This window comes from Triturus cristatus, chromosome 9 (assembly GCF_964204655.1).
Source record: "Triturus cristatus chromosome 9, aTriCri1.1, whole genome shotgun sequence".
Lineage (NCBI taxonomy): Eukaryota > Metazoa > Chordata > Amphibia > Caudata > Salamandridae > Triturus > Triturus cristatus.
In genome coordinates, this window is record NC_140592.1 from 437,082,825 (window position 1) to 437,101,435 (window position 18,611).

Sequence of the window (18,611 nt, forward strand, 5' to 3'; positions counted from 1 at the left end):
TTACGACATGCTGCAGAAAATAAAAAAATGGTCCATTTTCAAATGTTGCCTCTTTGAACTACAATTCACATTTGTAAGTGGAAAATCACTTTTAAAGATAAAATGAGATGTTTAAAGTGATTTTCATGCTTCCAGGGGCCTTAAACACGAGATTTGAGGAATGGGTAAACGTGAATGAAAATGGCCAATTTACTCACTCTGCGGCCTTAAAAAGTGTTTCTCCTCCAAGGGAAGTGAATAAAATACCATTTGAAGGCATTTATAGTTCAATCAAAAACGCCTGTTTTTTGGTGAAAGAGATAACCACTCCCCCCCTTACGACATGCTTCAGAAACGAAAAAAATAGTCCATTTTCAAATGTTGCGTCTTTGAACTACATTTCACATTTGTACGTGGAAAATCATGTTTAAAGACAAAATGAGATGTTTAAAGTGATCTTCATGCTTCCAGGGGCCTTAAACACGAGATTTGAGGAATGGGTAAAAGTGAATGAAAATGGCCAATTTACTCACTCTGCGACCTTAAAAAGTGTTTCTCCTCCACGGGAAGTGAATTAAATAACATTTGTAGGCCTTTATTGTTCAAGCGAAAACGCCCGATTTTTGACAAAAGAGATAACCACCCCCCCTTACGACATGCTACAGAAATGAAAAAAATGGTCCATTTTCAAATGTTACGTCTTAGAACTACAATTAACATTGTACGTGGATAATCACTTTTAGAGATAAAATGAGATGTTTAAAGTGATTTTCATGCTTCCAGGAGCCTTAAACACAAGATTTGAGAAATGTGTAAAAGTGAATGAAAATGGCCAATTTACTCACTCTGCGGCCTTAAAAAGTGTTTCTCCTCCACGGGAAGTGAATAAAATAACATTTGTAGGCCTTTATTGTTCAATCAAAAACGCCCGAGTTTTTGATGAAAGAGATAACCACCCCCCCTTACGACATGCTGCAGAAAATAAAAAAATGGTCCGTTTTCAAATGTTGCCTCTTTGACCTACAATTCACATTTGTACGTGGAAAATCACTTTAAAAGATAAAATGAGATGTTTAAAGTGATTTTCATGCTTCCAGGGGCCTTAAACACGAGATTTGAGGAATGGGTAAACGTGAATGAAAATGGCCAATTTACTCACTCTGCGGCCTTAAAAAGTGTTTCTCCTCCAAGGGAAGTGAATAAAATACCATTTGAAGGCATTTATAGTTCAATCAAAAACGCCTGTTTTTTGGTGAAAGAGATAACCACTCCCCCCCTTACGACATGCTTCAGAAACGAAAAAAATAGTCCATTTTCAAATGTTGCGTCTTTGAACTACATTTCACATTTGTACGTGGAAAATCATGTTTAAAGACAAAATGAGATGTTTAAAGTGATCTTCATGCTTCCAGGGGCCTTAAACACGAGATTTGAGGAATGGGTAAAAGTGAATGAAAATGGCCAATTTACTCACTCTGCGACCTTAAAAAGTGTTTCTCCTCCACGGGAAGTGAATTAAATAACATTTGTAGGCCTTTATTGTTCAAGCGAAAACGCCCGATTTTTGGTGAAAGAGATAACCACCCCCACCTTACGACATGCTTAAGAAACTAAAAAAATGGTTCATTTTCATATGTTGCGTCTTTGAACTACAATTAACATTGTACGTGGATAATCACTTTTAGAGATAAAATGAGATGTTTAAAGCGCTTTTCAAGCTTTGGGGGGCCATAAACACAAGCTTTCAGAAATGGGAAAAAGTGAATGCAAATGGCCAATTTACTCATTCTGAGGCCTTAAAAAGTGTTTCTCCTCCACGGGAAGTGAATAAAATAACATTTGTAGGCCTTTATTGTTCAATCCAAAACGCCCGAGTTTTTGATGAAAGAGGTAACCACCCCCCCTTACGACATGCTGCAGAAAATAAAAAAATGGTCCATTTTCAAATGTTGCCTCTTTGAACTACAATTCACATTTGTAAGTGGAAAATCACTTTTAAAGATAAAATGAGATGTTTAAAGTGATTTTCATGCTTCCAGGGGCCTTAAACACAAGATTTGAGGAATGGGTAAAAGTGAATGAAAATGGCCAATTTACTCATTCTGAGGCCTGAAAAAGTGTTTCTCCTCCACGGGAAGTGAATTAAGTAATATTTGTAGGCCTTTATTGTTCAAGCGAAAATGCCCGATTTTTGACGAAAGAGATAACCACCCCCCCTTACGACATGCTTCAGGAGCTAAAAAAATGGTCCGTTTTCAAATGTTGCCTCTTTGACCTACAATTCACATTTGTACGTGGAAAATCACTTTAAAAGATAAAATGAGATGTTTAAAGTGATTTTCATGCTTCCAGGGGCCTTAAACACGAGATTTGAGGAATGGGTAAACGTGAATGAAAATGGCCAATTTACTCACTCTGCGGCCTTAAAAAGTGTTTCTCCTCCAAGGGAAGTGAATAAAATACCATTTGAAGGCATTTATAGTTCAATCAAAAACGCCCGAGTTTTTGATGAAAGAGATAACCACCCCCCCTTACGACATGCTGCAGAAACGAAAAAAATGGTCCGTTTTCAAATGTTGCCTCTTTGAACTACAATTCACATTTGTAAGTGGAAAATCACTTTTAAAGATAAAATGAGATGTTTAAAGTGATTTTCATGCTTCCAGGGGCCTTAAACACAAGATTTGAGGAATGGGTAAAAGTGAAAGAAAATGGCCAATTTAATCATTCTGCGACCTTAAAAAGTGTTTCTCCTCCACGGGAAGGGAATTAAATAACATTTGTAGGCCTTTATTTTTCAAGTGAAAACGCCCGATTTTTGATGAAAGAGATAACCACTCCCCCTTACGACATGCTTCAGAAACGAAAAAAATGGTCCATTTTCAAATGTTGCGTCTTAGAACTACAATTAACATTGTACGTGGATAATCACTTTTAGAGATAAAATGAGATGTTTAAAGTGATTTTCAAGCTTCCAGGGGCCCTAAACACAAGATTTGAGAAATGGGTAAACGTGAACGAAAATGGCCAATTTACTCACTCTGTGGCCTTAAAAAGTGTTTCTCCTCCCCTTGAAGTGAATAAAATACCATTTGAAGGCATTTATAGTTCAATCAAAAACGCCTGTTTTTTGGTGAAAGAGATAACCACTCCCCCCCCTTACGACATGCTTCAGAAACTAAAAAAATGGTCCATTTTCAAATGTTGCCTCATTGAACTACAATTCACATTTGTACGTGGAAAATCACTTTTAAAGATAAAATCAGATGTTTAAAGTGATTTTCATGCTTCCAGGGGCCCTAAACACGAGATTTGCGGAATGGGTAAAAGTGAATGAAAATGGTCAATTTACTCACTCTGCGGCCTTAAAAAGTGTTTCTCCTCCACGGGAAGTGAATAAAATAACATTTGGAGGCCTTTATTGTTCAAGCGAAAACGCCTGAGATTTGATGAAAGAGATAACCACCCCCACCTTACGACACGCTTAAGAAACTAAAAAAATGGTTCATTTTCATATGTTGCGTCTTTGAACTACAATTAACATTGTACGTGGATAATCACTTTTAGAGATAAAATGAGATGTTTAAAGCGATTTTCAAGCTGCCAGGGGCCATAAACACAAGATTTGAGAAATGGGAAAAAGTGAATGCAAATGGCCAATTTACTCATTCTGAGGCCTTAAAAAGTGTTTCTCCTCCACGGGAAGTGAATAAAATAACATTTGTAGGCCTTTATTGTTCAAGCGAAAATGCCCGATTTGTAACGAAAGAGATAACCACCCCCCCTTACGACATGCTTCAGAAACTAAAAAAATGGTCCGTTTTCAAATGTTGCCTCCTTGAACTACAATTCACATTTGTATGTGGAAAATCGCTTTTAAAGATAAAATGAGATGTTTAAAGTGATTTTCAAGCTTCCAGGGGCCCTAAACACAAGATTTGAGAAATGGGTAAACGTGAACGAAAATGGCCAATTTACTCACTCTGCTGCCTAAAAAGTGATTCTCCTCCACGGGAAGTGAATTAAATAACATTTGTAGGCCTTTATTGTTCAAGCAAAAATGCCCGATTTTTGACGAAAGAGATAACCACCCCCCCTTACGACATGCTGCAGAAACTAAAAAAATGGTCCATTTTCAAATGTTGCCTCATTGAACTACAATTCACATTTGTACGTGGAAAATCACTTTTAAAGATAAAATCAGATGTTTAAAGTGATTTTCATGCTTCCAGGGGCCTTAAACATGAGATTTGAGGAATGGGTAAAAGTGAATGAAAATGGCCAATTTACTCACTCTGCGGCCTTAAAAAGTGTTTCTCCTCCACAGGAAGTGAATAAAATACCATTTGGAGGCATTTATAGTTCAATCAAAAACGCCTGTTTTTTGGTGAAAGAGATAACCACCCCCCTTACGACATGCTTCTGAAACTAAAAAAATTGTTCATTTTCATATGTTGCGTCTTTGAACTACAATTAACATTGCACGTGGATAATCACTTTTAGAGATACAATGAGATGTTTAAAGTGATTTTCAAGCTTTGAGGGGCCTTATACACAAGATTTGAGAAATGGGTAAAAGTGAATGCAAATGGCCAATTTACTTACTCTGAGGCCTTAAAACGTGTTTCTCCTCCACGGGAAGTGAATTAAATAACATTTCGAGGCCTTTATTGTTCAACCAAAAACGCCCGTTTTTTGGTGCAAGAGATTACCACCCCCCCTTACGACATGCTTTAGAAACTAAAAAAATGGTCCGTTTTCAAATGTTGCCTCTTTGAACTACAATTCACATTTGTACGTGGAAAATCACTTTTAAAGATAAAATGAGATGTTTAAAGTGATTTTCATGCTTCCAGGGGCCTTAAACACAAGATTTGAGAAATGTGTAAAAGTGAATGAAAATGGCCAATTTACTCACTCTGCGGCCTTAAAAAGTGTTTCTCCTCCACGGGAAGTGAATAAAATACCATTTGGAGGCCTTTATTGTTCAAGCGAAAACGCCTGAGATTTGATGAAAGAGATAACCACCCCCCCCTTACGACATGCTTCAGAAACTAAAAAAATGGTTCATTTTCATATGTTGCGTCTTTGAACTACAATTAACATGTACGTGGATAATCACTTTTAGAGATAAAATGAGATGTTTAAAGCGATTTTCAAGCTTCCAGGGGCCATAAACACAAGATTTGAGAAATGGGAAAAAGTGAATGCAAATGGCCAATTTACTCATTCTGAGGCCTTAAAAAGTGTTTCTCCTCCACGGGAAGTGAATTAAATACCATTTGTAGGCCTTTATTGTTCAAGCGAAAACGCCCGATTTTTGACGAAAGAGATAACCACCCCCCCTTACGACATGCTTCAGGAGCTAAAAAAATGGTCCGTTTTCAAATGTTGCCTCTTTGACCTACAATTCACATTTGTACGTGGAAAATCACTTTAAAAGATAAAATGAGATGTTTAAAGTGATTTTCATGCTTCCAGGGGCCTTAAACACGAGATTTGAGGAATGGGTAAACGTGAATGAAAATGGCCAATTTACTCACTCTGCGGCCTTAAAAAGTGTTTCTCCTCCAAGGGAAGTGAATAAAATACCATTTGAAGGCATTTATAGTTCAATCAAAAACGCCTGTTTTTTGGTGAAAGAGATAACCACTCCCCCCCTTACGACATGCTTCAAAAACGAAAAAAATAGTCCATTTTCAAATGTTGCGTCTTTGAACTACAATTCACATTTGTACGTGGAAAATCATGTTTAAAGACAAAATGAGATGTTTAAAGTGATTTTCAGGCTTTCAGGGGCCTTAAACACGAGATTTGAGGAATGGGTAAAAGTGAATGAAAATGGCCAATTTACTCACTCTGCGACCTTAAAAAGTGTTTCTTCTCCACGGGAAGTGAATTAAATAACATTTGTAGGCCTTTATTGTTCAAGCGAAAACGCCCGATTTTTGACGAAAGAGATAACCACCCCCCCTTACAACATGCTTCAGAAACGAAAAAAATGGTCCATTTTCAAATGTTGCGTCTTAGAACTACAATTAACATTGTACGTGGATAATCACTTTTAGAGATAAAATGAGATGTTTAAAGTGATTTTCAAGCTTCCAGGGGCCCTAAACACAAGATTTGAGAAATGGGTAAACGTGAACGAAAATGGCCAATTTACTCACTCTGCGGCCTTAAAAAGTGTTTCTCCTCCACTTGAAGTGAATAAAATACCATTTGGAGGCCTTTATTGTTCAATTAAAAACACCCGTTTTTTGGTGAAAGAGATAACCACCCCCCTTACGACATGCTTCTGAAACTAAAAAAATGGTTCATTTTCATATGTTGCGTCTTTGAACTAAAATTAACATTGTACGTGGATAATCACTTTTAGAGATACAATGAGATGTTTAAAGTGATTTTCATGCTTCCAGGGGCCCTAAACACGAGATTTGCGGAATGGGTAAAAGTGAATGAAAATGGCCAATTTACTCACTCTGCGGCCTTAAAAAGTGTTTCTCCTCCACGGGAAGTGAATAAAATAACATTTGTAGGCCTTTATTGTTCAATCCAAAACGCCCGAGTTTTTGATGAAAGAGGTAACCACCCCCCCTTACGACATGCTGCAGAAAACAAAAAAATGGTCCGTTTTCAAATGTTGCCTCTTTGACCTACAATTCACATTTGTACGTGGAAAATCACTTTAAAAGATAAAATGAGATGTTTAAAGTGATTTTCATGCTTCCAGGGGCCTTAAACACGAGATTTGAGGAATGGGTAAACGTGAATGAAAATGGCCAATTTACTCACTCTGCGGCCTTAAAAAGTGTTTCTCCTCCAAGGGAAGTGAATAAAATACCATTTGAAGGCATTTATAGTTCAATCAAAAACGCCTGTTTTTTGGTGAAAGAGTTAACCACTCCCCCCCTTACGACATGCTTCAGAAACGAAAAAAATAGTCCATTTTCAAATGTTGCGTCTTTGAACTACATTTCACATTTGTACGTGGATAATCACTTTTAGAGATAAAATGAGATGTTTAAAGTGATTTTCAAGCTTCCAGGGGCCCTAAACACAAGATTTGAGAAATGGGTAAACGTGAACGAAAATGGCCAATTTGCTCACTCTGCGGCCTTAAAAAGTGTTTCTCCTCCCCTTGAAGTGAATAAAATACCATTTGGAGGCCTTTATTGTTCAATTAAAAACGCCAGTTTTTTGGTGAAAGAGATAACCACCCCCCATAACGACATGCTTCAGAAACGAAAAAAATGGTCCATTTTCAAATGTTGCCTCTTTGAACTACAATTCACATTTGTACGTGGAAAATCACTTTTAAAGATAAAATGAGATGTTTAAAGTTATTTTCATGCTTCCAGGGGCCCTAAACACGAGATTTGCGGAATGGGTAAAAGTGAATGAAAATGGCCAATTTAATCACTCTGCGGCCTTAAAAAGTGTTTCTCCTCCACCGGAAGTGAATAAAATAACATTTGGAGGCCTTTATTGTTCAAGCGAAAACGCCTGAGATTCGATGAAAGAGATAACCACCCCCACCTTACGACATGCTTAAGAAACTAAAAAAATGGTTCATTTTCATATGTTGCGTCTTTGAACTACAATTAACATTGTACGTGGATAATCACTTTTAGAGATAAAATGAGATGTTTAAAGCGATTTTCAAGCTTCCAGGGGCCATAAACACAAGATTTGAGAAATGGGAAAAAGTGAATGCAAATGGCCAATTTACTCATTCTGAGGCCTTAAAAAGTGTTTCTCCTCCACGGGAAGTGAATAAAATAACATTTGTAGGCCTTTATTGTTCAATCAAAAACGCCCGAGTTTTTAATGAAAGAGGTAACCACCCCCCCTTACGACATGCTGCAGAAAATAAAAAAATGGTCCATTTTCAAATGTTGCCTCTTTGAACTACAATTCACATTTGTAAGTGGAAAATCACTTTTAAAGATAAAATGAGATGTTTAAAGTGATTTTCATGCTTCCAGGGGCCTTAAACACGAGATTTGAGGAATGGGTAAACGTGAATGAAAATGGCCAATTTACTCACTCTGCGGCCTTAAAAAGTGTTTCTCCTCCAAGGGAAGTGAATAAAATACCATTTGAAGGCATTTATAGTTCAATCAAAAACGCCTGTTTTTTGGTGAAAGAGATAACCACTCCCCCCCTTACGACATGCTTCAGAAACGAAAAAAATAGTCCATTTTCAAATGTTGCGTCTTTGAACTACATTTCACATTTGTACGTGGAAAATCATGTTTAAAGACAAAATGAGATGTTTAAAGTGATCTTCATGCTTCCAGGGGCCTTAAACACGAGATTTGAGGAATGGGTAAAAGTGAATGAAAATGGCCAATTTACTCACTCTGCGACCTTAAAAAGTGTTTCTCCTCCACGGGAAGTGAATTAAATAACATTTGTAGGCCTTTATTGTTCAAGCGAAAACGCCCGATTTTTGACAAAAGAGATAACCACCCCCCCTTACGACATGCTACAGAAACGAAAAAAATGGTCCATTTTCAAATGTTACGTCTTAGAACTACAATTAACATTGTACGTGGATAATCACTTTTAGAGATAAAATGAGATGTTTAAAGTGATTTTCATGCTTCCAGGAGCCTTAAACACAAGATTTGAGAAATGTGTAAAAGTGAATGAAAATGGCCAATTTACTCACTCTGCGGCCTTAAAAAGTGTTTCTCCTCCACGGGAAGTGAATAAAATAACATTTGTAGGCCTTTATTGTTCAATCAAAAACGCCCGAGTTTTTGATGAAAGAGATAACCACCCCCCCTTACGACATGCTGCAGAAAATAAAAAAATGGTCCGTTTTCAAATGTTGCCTCTTTGACCTACAATTCACATTTGTACGTGGAAAATCACTTTAAAAGATAAAATGAGATGTTTAAAGTGATTTTCATGCTTCCAGGGGCCTTAAACACGAGATTTGAGGAATGGGTAAACGTGAATGAAAATGGCCAATTTAGTCACTCTGCGGCCTTAAAAAGTGTTTCTCCTCCAAGGGAAGTGAATAAAATACCATTTGAAGGCATTTATAGTTCAATCAAAAACGCCTGTTTTTTGGTGAAAGAGATAACCACTCCCCCCCTTACGACATGCTTCAGAAACGAAAAAAATAGTCCATTTTCAAATGTTGCGTCTTTGAACTACATTTCACATTTGTACGTGGAAAATCATGTTTAAAGACAAAATGAGATGTTTAAAGTGATCTTCATGCTTCCAGGGGCCTTAAACACGAGATTTGAGGAATGGGTAAAAGTGAATGAAAATGGCCAATTTACTCACTCTGCGACCTTAAAAAGTGTTTCTCCTCCACGGGAAGTGAATTAAATAACATTTGTAGGCCTTTATTGTTCAAGCGAAAACGCCCGATTTTTGGTGAAAGAGATAACCACCCCCACCTTACGACATGCTTAAGAAACTAAAAAAATGGTTCATTTTCATATGTTGCGTCTTTGAACTACAATTAACATTGTACGTGGATAATCACTTTTAGAGATAAAATGAGATGTTTAAAGCGCTTTTCAAGCTTTGGGGGGCCATAAACACAAGCTTTGAGAAATGGGAAAAAGTGAATGCAAATGGCCAATTTACTCATTCTGAGGCCTTAAAAAGTGTTTCTCCTCCACGGGAAGTGAATAAAATAACATTTGTAGGCCTTTATTGTTCAATCCAAAACGCCCGAGTTTTTGATGAAAGAGGTAACCACCCCCCCTTACGACATGCTGCAGAAAATAAAAAAATGGTCCATTTTCAAATGTTGCCTCTTTGAACTACAATTCACATTTGTAAGTGGAAAATCACTTTTAAAGATAAAATGAGATGTTTAAAGTGATTTTCATGCTTCCAGGGGCCTTAAACACAAGATTTGAGGAATGGGTAAAAGTGAATGAAAATGGCCAATTTACTCATTCTGAGGCCTGAAAAAGTGTTTCTCCTCCACGGGAAGTGAATTAAGTAATATTTGTAGGCCTTTATTGTTCAAGCGAAAATGCCCGATTTTTGACGAAAGAGATAACCACCCCCCCTTACGACATGCTTCAGGAGCTAAAAAAATGGTCCATTTTCAAATGTTGCCTCTTTGACCTACAATTCACATTTGTACGTGGAAAATCACTTTAAAAGATAAAATGAGATGTTTAAAGTGATTTTCATGCTTCCAGGGGCCTTAAACACGAGATTTGAGGAATGGGTAAACGTGAATGAAAATGGCCAATTTACTCACTCTGCGGCCTTAAAAAGTGTTTCTCCTCCAAGGGAAGTGAATAAAATACCATTTGAAGGCATTTATAGTTCAATCAAAAACGCCCGAGTTTTTGATGAAAGAGATAACCACCCCCCCTTACGACATGCTGCAGAAACGAAAAAAATGGTCCGTTTTCAAATGTTGCCTCTTTGAACTACAATTCACATTTGTAAGTGGAAAATCACTTTTAAAGATAAAATGAGATGTTTAAAGTGATTTTCATGCTTCCAGGGGCCTTAAACACAAGATTTGAGGAATGGGTAAAAGTGAAAGAAAATGGCCAATTTAATCATTCTGCGACCTTAAAAAGTGTTTCTCCTCCACGGGAAGGGAATTAAATAACATTTGTAGGCCTTTATTGTTCAAGTGAAAACGCCCGATTTTTGATGAAAGAGATAACCACTCCCCCTTACGACATGCTTCAGAAACGAAAAAAATGGTCCATTTTCAAATGTTGCGTCTTAGAACTACAATTAACATTGTACGTGGATAATCACTTTTAGAGATAAAATGAGATGTTTAAAGTGATTTTCAAGCTTCCAGGGGCCCTAAACACAAGATTTGAGAAATGGGTAAACGTGAACGAAAATGGCCAATTTACTCACTCTGTGGCCTTAAAAAGTGTTTCTCCTCCCCTTGAAGTGAATAAAATACCATTTGAAGGCATTTATAGTTCAATCAAAAACGCCTGTTTTTTGGTGAAAGAGATAACCACTCCCCCCCCTTACGACATGCTTCAGAAACTAAAAAAATGGTCCATTTTCAAATGTTGCCTCATTGAACTACAATTCACATTTGTACGTGGAAAATCACTTTTAAAGATAAAATCAGATGTTTAAAGTGATTTTCATGCTTCCAGGGGCCCTAAACACGAGATTTGCGGAATGGGTAAAAGTGAATGAAAATGGTCAATTTACTCACTCTGCGGCCTTAAAAAGTGTTTCTCCTCCACGGGAAGTGAATAAAATAACATTTGGAGGCCTTTATTGTTCAAGCGAAAACGCCTGAGATTTGATGAAAGAGATAACCACCCCCACCTTACGACACGCTTAAGAAACTAAAAAAATGGTTCATTTTCATATGTTGCGTCTTTGAACTACAATTAACATTGTACGTGGATAATCACTTTTAGAGATAAAATGAGATGTTTAAAGCGATTTTCAAGCTGCCAGGGGCCATAAACACAAGATTTGAGAAATGGGAAAAAGTGAATGCAAATGGCCAATTTACTCATTCTGAGGCCTTAAAAAGTGTTTCTCCTCCACGGGAAGTGAATAAAATAACATTTGTAGGCCTTTATTGTTCAAGCGAAAATGCCCGATTTGTAACGAAAGAGATAACCACCCCCCCTTACGACATGCTTCAGAAACTAAAAAAATGGTCCGTTTTCAAATGTTGCCTCCTTGAACTACAATTCACATTTGTATGTGGAAAATCGCTTTTAAAGATAAAATGAGATGTTTAAAGTGATTTTCAAGCTTCCAGGGGCCCTAAACACAAGATTTGAGAAATGGGTAAACGTGAACGAAAATGGCCAATTTACTCACTCTGCGGCCTAAAAGTGATTCTCCTCCACGGGAAGTGAATTAAATAACATTTGTAGGCCTTTATTGTTCAAGCAAAAACGCCCGATTTTTGACGAAAGAGATAACCACCCCCCCTTACGACATGCTTCAGAAACTAAAAAAATGGTCCATTTTCAAATGTTGCCTCATTGAACTACAATTCACATTTGTACGTGGAAAATCACTTTTAAAGATAAAATCAGATGTTTAAAGTGATTTTCATGCTTCCAGGGGCCTTAAACATGAGATTTGAGGAATGGGTAAAAGTGAATGAAAATGGCCAATTTACTCACTCTGCGGCCTTAAAAAGTGTTTCTTCTCCACAGGAAGTGAATAAAATACCATTTGGAGGCATTTATAGTTCAATCAAAAACGCCTGTTTTTTGGTGAAAGAGATAACCACCCCCCTTACGACATGCTTCTGAAACTAAAAAAATTGTTCATTTTCATATGTTGCGTCTTTGAACTAAAATTAACATTGTACGTGGATAATCACTTTTAGAGATACAATGAGATGTTTAAAGTGATTTTCATGCTTCCAGGGGCCCTAAACACGAGATTTGCGGAATGGGTAAAAGTGAATGAAAATGGCCAATTTACTCACTCTGCGGCCTTAAAAAGTGTTTCTCCTCCACGGGAAGTGAATAAAATAACATTTGTAGGCCTTTATTGTTCAATCCAAAACGCCCGAGTTTTTGATGAAAGAGGTAACCACCCCCCCTTACGACATGCTGCAGAAAACAAAAAAATGGTCCGTTTTCAAATGTTGCCTCTTTGACCTACAATTCACATTTGTACGTGGAAAATCACTTTAAAAGATAAAATGAGATGTTTAAAGTGATTTTCATGCTTCCAGGGGCCTTAAACACGAGATTTGAGGAATGGGTAAACGTGAATGAAAATGGCCAATTTACTCACTCTGCGGCCTTAAAAAGTGTTTCTCCTCCAAGGGAAGTGAATAAAATACCATTTGGAGGCATTTATAGTTCAATCAAAAACGCCTGTTTTTTGGTGAAAGAGATAACCACCCCCCCTTACGACATGCTTCAGAAACTAAAAAAATGGTTCATTTTCATATGTTGCGTCTTTGAACTACAATTAACATGTACGTGGATAATCACTTTTAGAGATAAAATGAGATGTTTAAAGCGATTTTCAAGCTTCCAGGGGCCATAAACACAAGATTTGAGAAATGGGAAAAAGTGAATGCAAATGGCCAATTTACTCACTCTGCGGCCTTAAAAAGTGTTTCTCCTCCACTTGAAGTGAATAAAATACCATTTGGAGGCCTTTATTGTTCAATTAAAAACACCCGTTTTTTGGTGAAAGAGATAACCACCCCCCTTACGACATGCTTCTGAAACTAAAAAAATGGTTCATTTTCATATGTTGCGTCTTTGAACTAAAATTAACATTGTACGTGGATAATCACTTTTAGAGATACAATGAGATGTTTAAAGTGATTTTCATGCTTCCAGGGGCCCTAAACACGAGATTTGCGGAATGGGTAAAAGTGAATGAAAATGGCCAATTTACTCACTCTGCGGCCTTAAAAAGTGTTTCTCCTCCACGGGAAGTGAATAAAATAACATTTGGAGGCCTTTATTGTTCAAGCGAAAACGCCTGAGATTTGACGAAAGAGATAACCACCCCCCCTTACGACATGCTTCAGAAACTAAAAAAATGGTCCGTTTTCAAATGTTGCCTCTTTGAACTACAATTCACATTTGTACGTGGAAAATCACTTTTAAAGATAAAATCAGATGTTTAAAGTGATTTTCATGCTTCCAGGGGCCTTAAACACGACATTTGAGGAATGGCTAAAAGTGAATGAAAATGGCCAATTTACTCACTCTGCGGCCTTAAAAAGTGTTTCTCCTCCACGGGAAGTGAATTAAATAACATTTGGAGGCCTTTATTGTTCAAGCGAAAATGCCCGATTTGTAACGAAAGAGATAACCACCCCCCCTTACGACATGCTTCAGAAACTAAAAAAATGGTTTGTTTTCAAATGTTGCCTCTTTGAACTACAATTCACATTTGTACGTGGAAAATCGCTTTTAAAGATAAAATGAGATGTTTAAAGTGATTTTCAAGCTTCCAGGGGCCCTAAACACAAGATTTGAGAAATGGGTAAACGTGAATGAAAATGGCCAATTTACTCACTCTGCGACCTAAAAAGTGATTCTCCTCCACGGGAAGTGAATTAAATAACATTTGTAGGCCTTTATTGTTCAAGCAAAAATGCCTGATTTTTGACGAAAGAGATAACCACCCCCCCTTACGACATGCTTCAGAAACTAAAAAAATGGTCCGTTTTCAAATGTTGCCTCTTTGAACTACAATTCACATTTGTACGTGGAAAATCACTTTTAAAGATAAAATCAGATGTTTAAAGTGATTTTCATGCTTCCATGGGTCTTAAACACGAGATTTGAGAAATGTGTAAAAGTGAATGAAAATGGCCAATTTACTCACTCTGCGGCCTTAAAAAGTGTTTCTCCTCCACGGGAAGTGAATAAAATACCATTTGGAGGCATTTATAGTTCAATCAAAAACGCCCGTTTTTTGGTGAAAGAGATAACCACCCCCCCTTACGACATGCTTCAGAAACAAAAAAAATGGTCCATTTTTAAATGTTGCGTCTTTGAACTACAATTTACATTTGTACGTGGATTATCACTTTTAGAGATAAAATTAGATGTTTAAAGTGATTTTCAAGCTTCCAGGGGCCCTAAATACAAGATTTGAGGAATGGGTAAATGTGAATGAAAATGGCCAATTTATTCACTCTGAGGCCTTAAAAAGTTTTTCTCCACCCCAGAAAGTCAGTTAAATAACATTTGTAGGCCTTTATTGTTCAATCAAAAACGCCCGAGTTTTTGATGAAAGAGGTAACCACCCCCCCTTACGACATGCTGCAGAAAATAAAAAAATGGTCCATTTTCAAATGTTGCCTCTTTGAACTACAATTCACATTTGTAAGTGGAAAATCACTTTTAAAGATAAAATGAGATGTTTAAAGTGATTTTCATGCTTCCAGGGGCCTTAAACACGAGATTTGAGGAATGGGTAAACGTGAATGAAAATGGCCAATTTACTCACTCTGCGGCCTTAAAAAGTGTTTCTCCTCCAAGGGAAGTGAATAAAATACCATTTGAAGGCATTTATAGTTCAATCAAAAACGCCTGTTTTTTGGTGAAAGAGATAACCACTCCCCCCCTTACGACATGCTTCAGAAACGAAAAAAATAGTCCATTTTCAAATGTTGCGTCTTTGAACTACATTTCACATTTGTACGTGGAAAATCATGTTTAAAGACAAAATGAGATGTTTAAAGTGATCTTCATGCTTCCAGGGGCCTTAAACACGAGATTTGAGGAATGGGTAAAAGTGAATGAAAATGGCCAATTTACTCACTCTGCGACCTTAAAAAGTGTTTCTCCTCCACGGGAAGTGAATTAAATAACATTTGTAGGCCTTTATTGTTCAAGCGAAAACGCCCGATTTTTGACAAAAGAGATAACCACCCCCCCTTACGACATGCTACAGAAACGAAAAAAATGGTCCATTTTCAAATGTTACGTCTTAGAACTACAATTAACATTGTACGTGGATAATCACTTTTAGAGATAAAATGAGATGTTTAAAGTGATTTTCATGCTTCCAGGAGCCTTAAACACAAGATTTGAGAAATGTGTAAAAGCGAATGAAAATGGCCAATTTACTCACTCTGCGGCCTTAAAAAGTGTTTCTCCTCCACGGGAAGTGAATAAAATAACATTTGTAGGCCTTTATTGTTCAATCAAAAACGCCCGAGTTTTTGATGAAAGAGATAACCACCCCCCCTTACGACATGCTGCAGAAAATAAAAAAATGGTCCGTTTTCAAATGTTGCCTCTTTGACCTACAATTCACATTTGTACGTGGAAAATCACTTTAAAAGATAAAATGAGATGTTTAAAGTGATTTTCATGCTTCCAGGGGCCTTAAACACGAGATTTGAGGAATGGGTAAACGTGAATGAAAATGGCCAATTTACTCACTCTGCGGCCTTAAAAAGTGTTTCTCCTCCAAGGGAAGTGAATAAAATACCATTTGAAGGCATTTATAGTTCAATCAAAAACGCCTGTTTTTTGGTGAAAGAGATAACCACTCCCCCCCTTACGACATGCTTCAGAAACGAAAAAAATAGTCCATTTTCAAATGTTGCGTCTTTGAACTACATTTCACATTTGTACGTGGAAAATCATGTTTAAAGACAAAATGAGATGTTTAAAGTGATCTTCATGCTTCCAGGGGCCTTAAACACGAGATTTGAGGAATGGGTAAAAGTGAATGAAAATGGCCAATTTACTCACTCTGCGACCTTAAAAAGTGTTTCTCCTCCACGGGAAGTGAATTAAATAACATTTGTAGGCCTTTATTGTTCAAGCGAAAACGCCCGATTTTTGGTGAAAGAGATAACCACCCCCACCTTACGACATGCTTAAGAAACTAAAAAAATGGTTCATTTTCATATGTTGCGTCTTTGAACTACAATTAACATTGTACGTGGATAATCACTTTTAGAGATAAAATGAGATGTTTAAAGCGCTTTTCAAGCTTTGGGGGGCCATAAACACAAGCTTTGAGAAATGGGAAAAAGTGAATGCAAATGGCCAATTTACTCATTCTGAGGCCTTAAAAAGTGTTTCTCCTCCACGGGAAGTGAATAAAATAACATTTGTAGGCCTTTATTGTTCAATCCAAAACGCCCGAGTTTTTGATGAAAGAGGTAACCACCCCCCCTTACGACATGCTGCAGAAAATAAAAAAATGGTCCATTTTCAAATGTTGCCTCTTTGAACTACAATTCACATTTGTAAGTGGAAAATCACTTTTAAAGATAAAATGAGATGTTTAAAGTGATTTTCATGCTTCCAGGGGCCTTAAACACAAGATTTGAGGAATGGGTAAAAGTGAATGAAAATGGCCAATTTACTCATTCTGAGGCCTGAAAAAGTGTTTCTCCTCCACGGGAAGTGAATTAAGTAATATTTGTAGGCCTTTATTGTTCAAGCGAAAATGCCCGATTTTTGACGAAAGAGATAACCACCCCCCCTTACGACATGCTTCAGGAGCTAAAAAAATGGTCCGTTTTCAAATGTTGCCTCTTTGACCTACAATTCACATTTGTACGTGGAAAATCACTTTAAAAGATAAAATGAGATGTTTAAAGTGATTTTCATGCTTCCAGGGGCCTTAAACACGAGATTTGAGGAATGGGTAAACGTGAATGAAAATGGCCAATTTACTCACTCTGCGGCCTTAAAAAGTGTTTCTCCTCCAAGGGAAGTGAATAAAATACCATTTGAAGGCATTTATAGTTCAATCAAAAACGCCCGAGTTTTTGATGAAAGAGATAACCACCCCCCCTTACGACATGCTGCAGAAACGAAAAAAATGGTCCGTTTTCAAATGTTGCCTCTTTGAACTACAATTCACATTTGTAAGTGGAAAATCACTTTTAAAGATAAAATGAGATGTTTAAAGTGATTTTCATGCTTCCAGGGGCCTTAAACACAAGATTTGAGGAATGGGTAAAAGTGAATGAAAATGGCCAATTTAATCATTCTGCGACCTTAAAAAGTGTTTCTCCTCCACGGGAAGTGAATTAAATAACATTTGTAGGCCTTTATTGTTCAAGTGAAAACGCCCGATTTTTGATGAAAGAGATAACCACTCCCCCTTACGACATGCTTCAGAAACGAAAAAAATGGTCCATTTTCAAATGTTGCGTCTTAGAACTACAATTAACATTGTACGTGGATAATCACTTTTAGAGATAAAATGAGATGTTTAAAGTGATTTTCAAGCTTCCAGGGGCCCTAAACACAAGATTTGAGAAATGGGTAAACGTGAACGAAAATGGCCAATTTACTCACTCTGTGGCCTTAAAAAGTGTTTCTCCTCCCCTTGAAGTGAATAAAATACCATTTGAAGGCATTTATAGTTCAATCAAAAACGCCTGTTTTTTGGTGAAAGAGATAACCACTCCCCCCCCTTACGACATGCTTCAGAAACTAAAAAAATGGTCCATTTTCAAATGTTGCCTCATTGAACTACAATTCACATTTGTACGTGGAAAATCACTTTTAAAGATAAAATCAGATGTTTAAAGTGATTTTCATGCTTCCAGGGGCCCTAAACACGAGATTTGCGGAATGGGTAAAAGTGAATGAAAATGGTCAATTTACTCACTCTGCGGCCTTAAAAAGTGTTTCTCCTCCACGGGAAGTGAATAAAATAACATTTGGAGGCCTTTATTGTTCAAGCGAAAACGCCTGAGATTTGATGAAAGAGATAACCACCCCCACCTTACGACACGCTTAAGAAACTAAAAAAATGGTTCATTTTCATATGTTGCGTCTTTGAACTACAATTAACATTGTACGTGGATAATCACTTTTAGAGATAAAATGAGATGTTTAAAGCGATTTTCAAGCTGCCAGGGGCCATAAACACAAGATTTGAGAAATGGGAAAAAGTGAATGCAAATGGCCAATTTACTCATTCTGAGGCCTTAAAAAGTGTTTCTCCTCCACGGGAAGTGAATAAAATAACATTTGTAGGCCTTTATTGTTCAAGCGAAAATGCCCGATTTGTAACGAAAGAGATAACCACCCCCCCTTACGACATGCTTCAGAAACTAAAAAAATGGTCCGTTTTCAAATGTTGCCTCCTTGAACTACAATTCACATTTGTATGTGGAAAATCGCTTTTAAAGATAAAATGAGATGTTTAAAGTGATTTTCAAG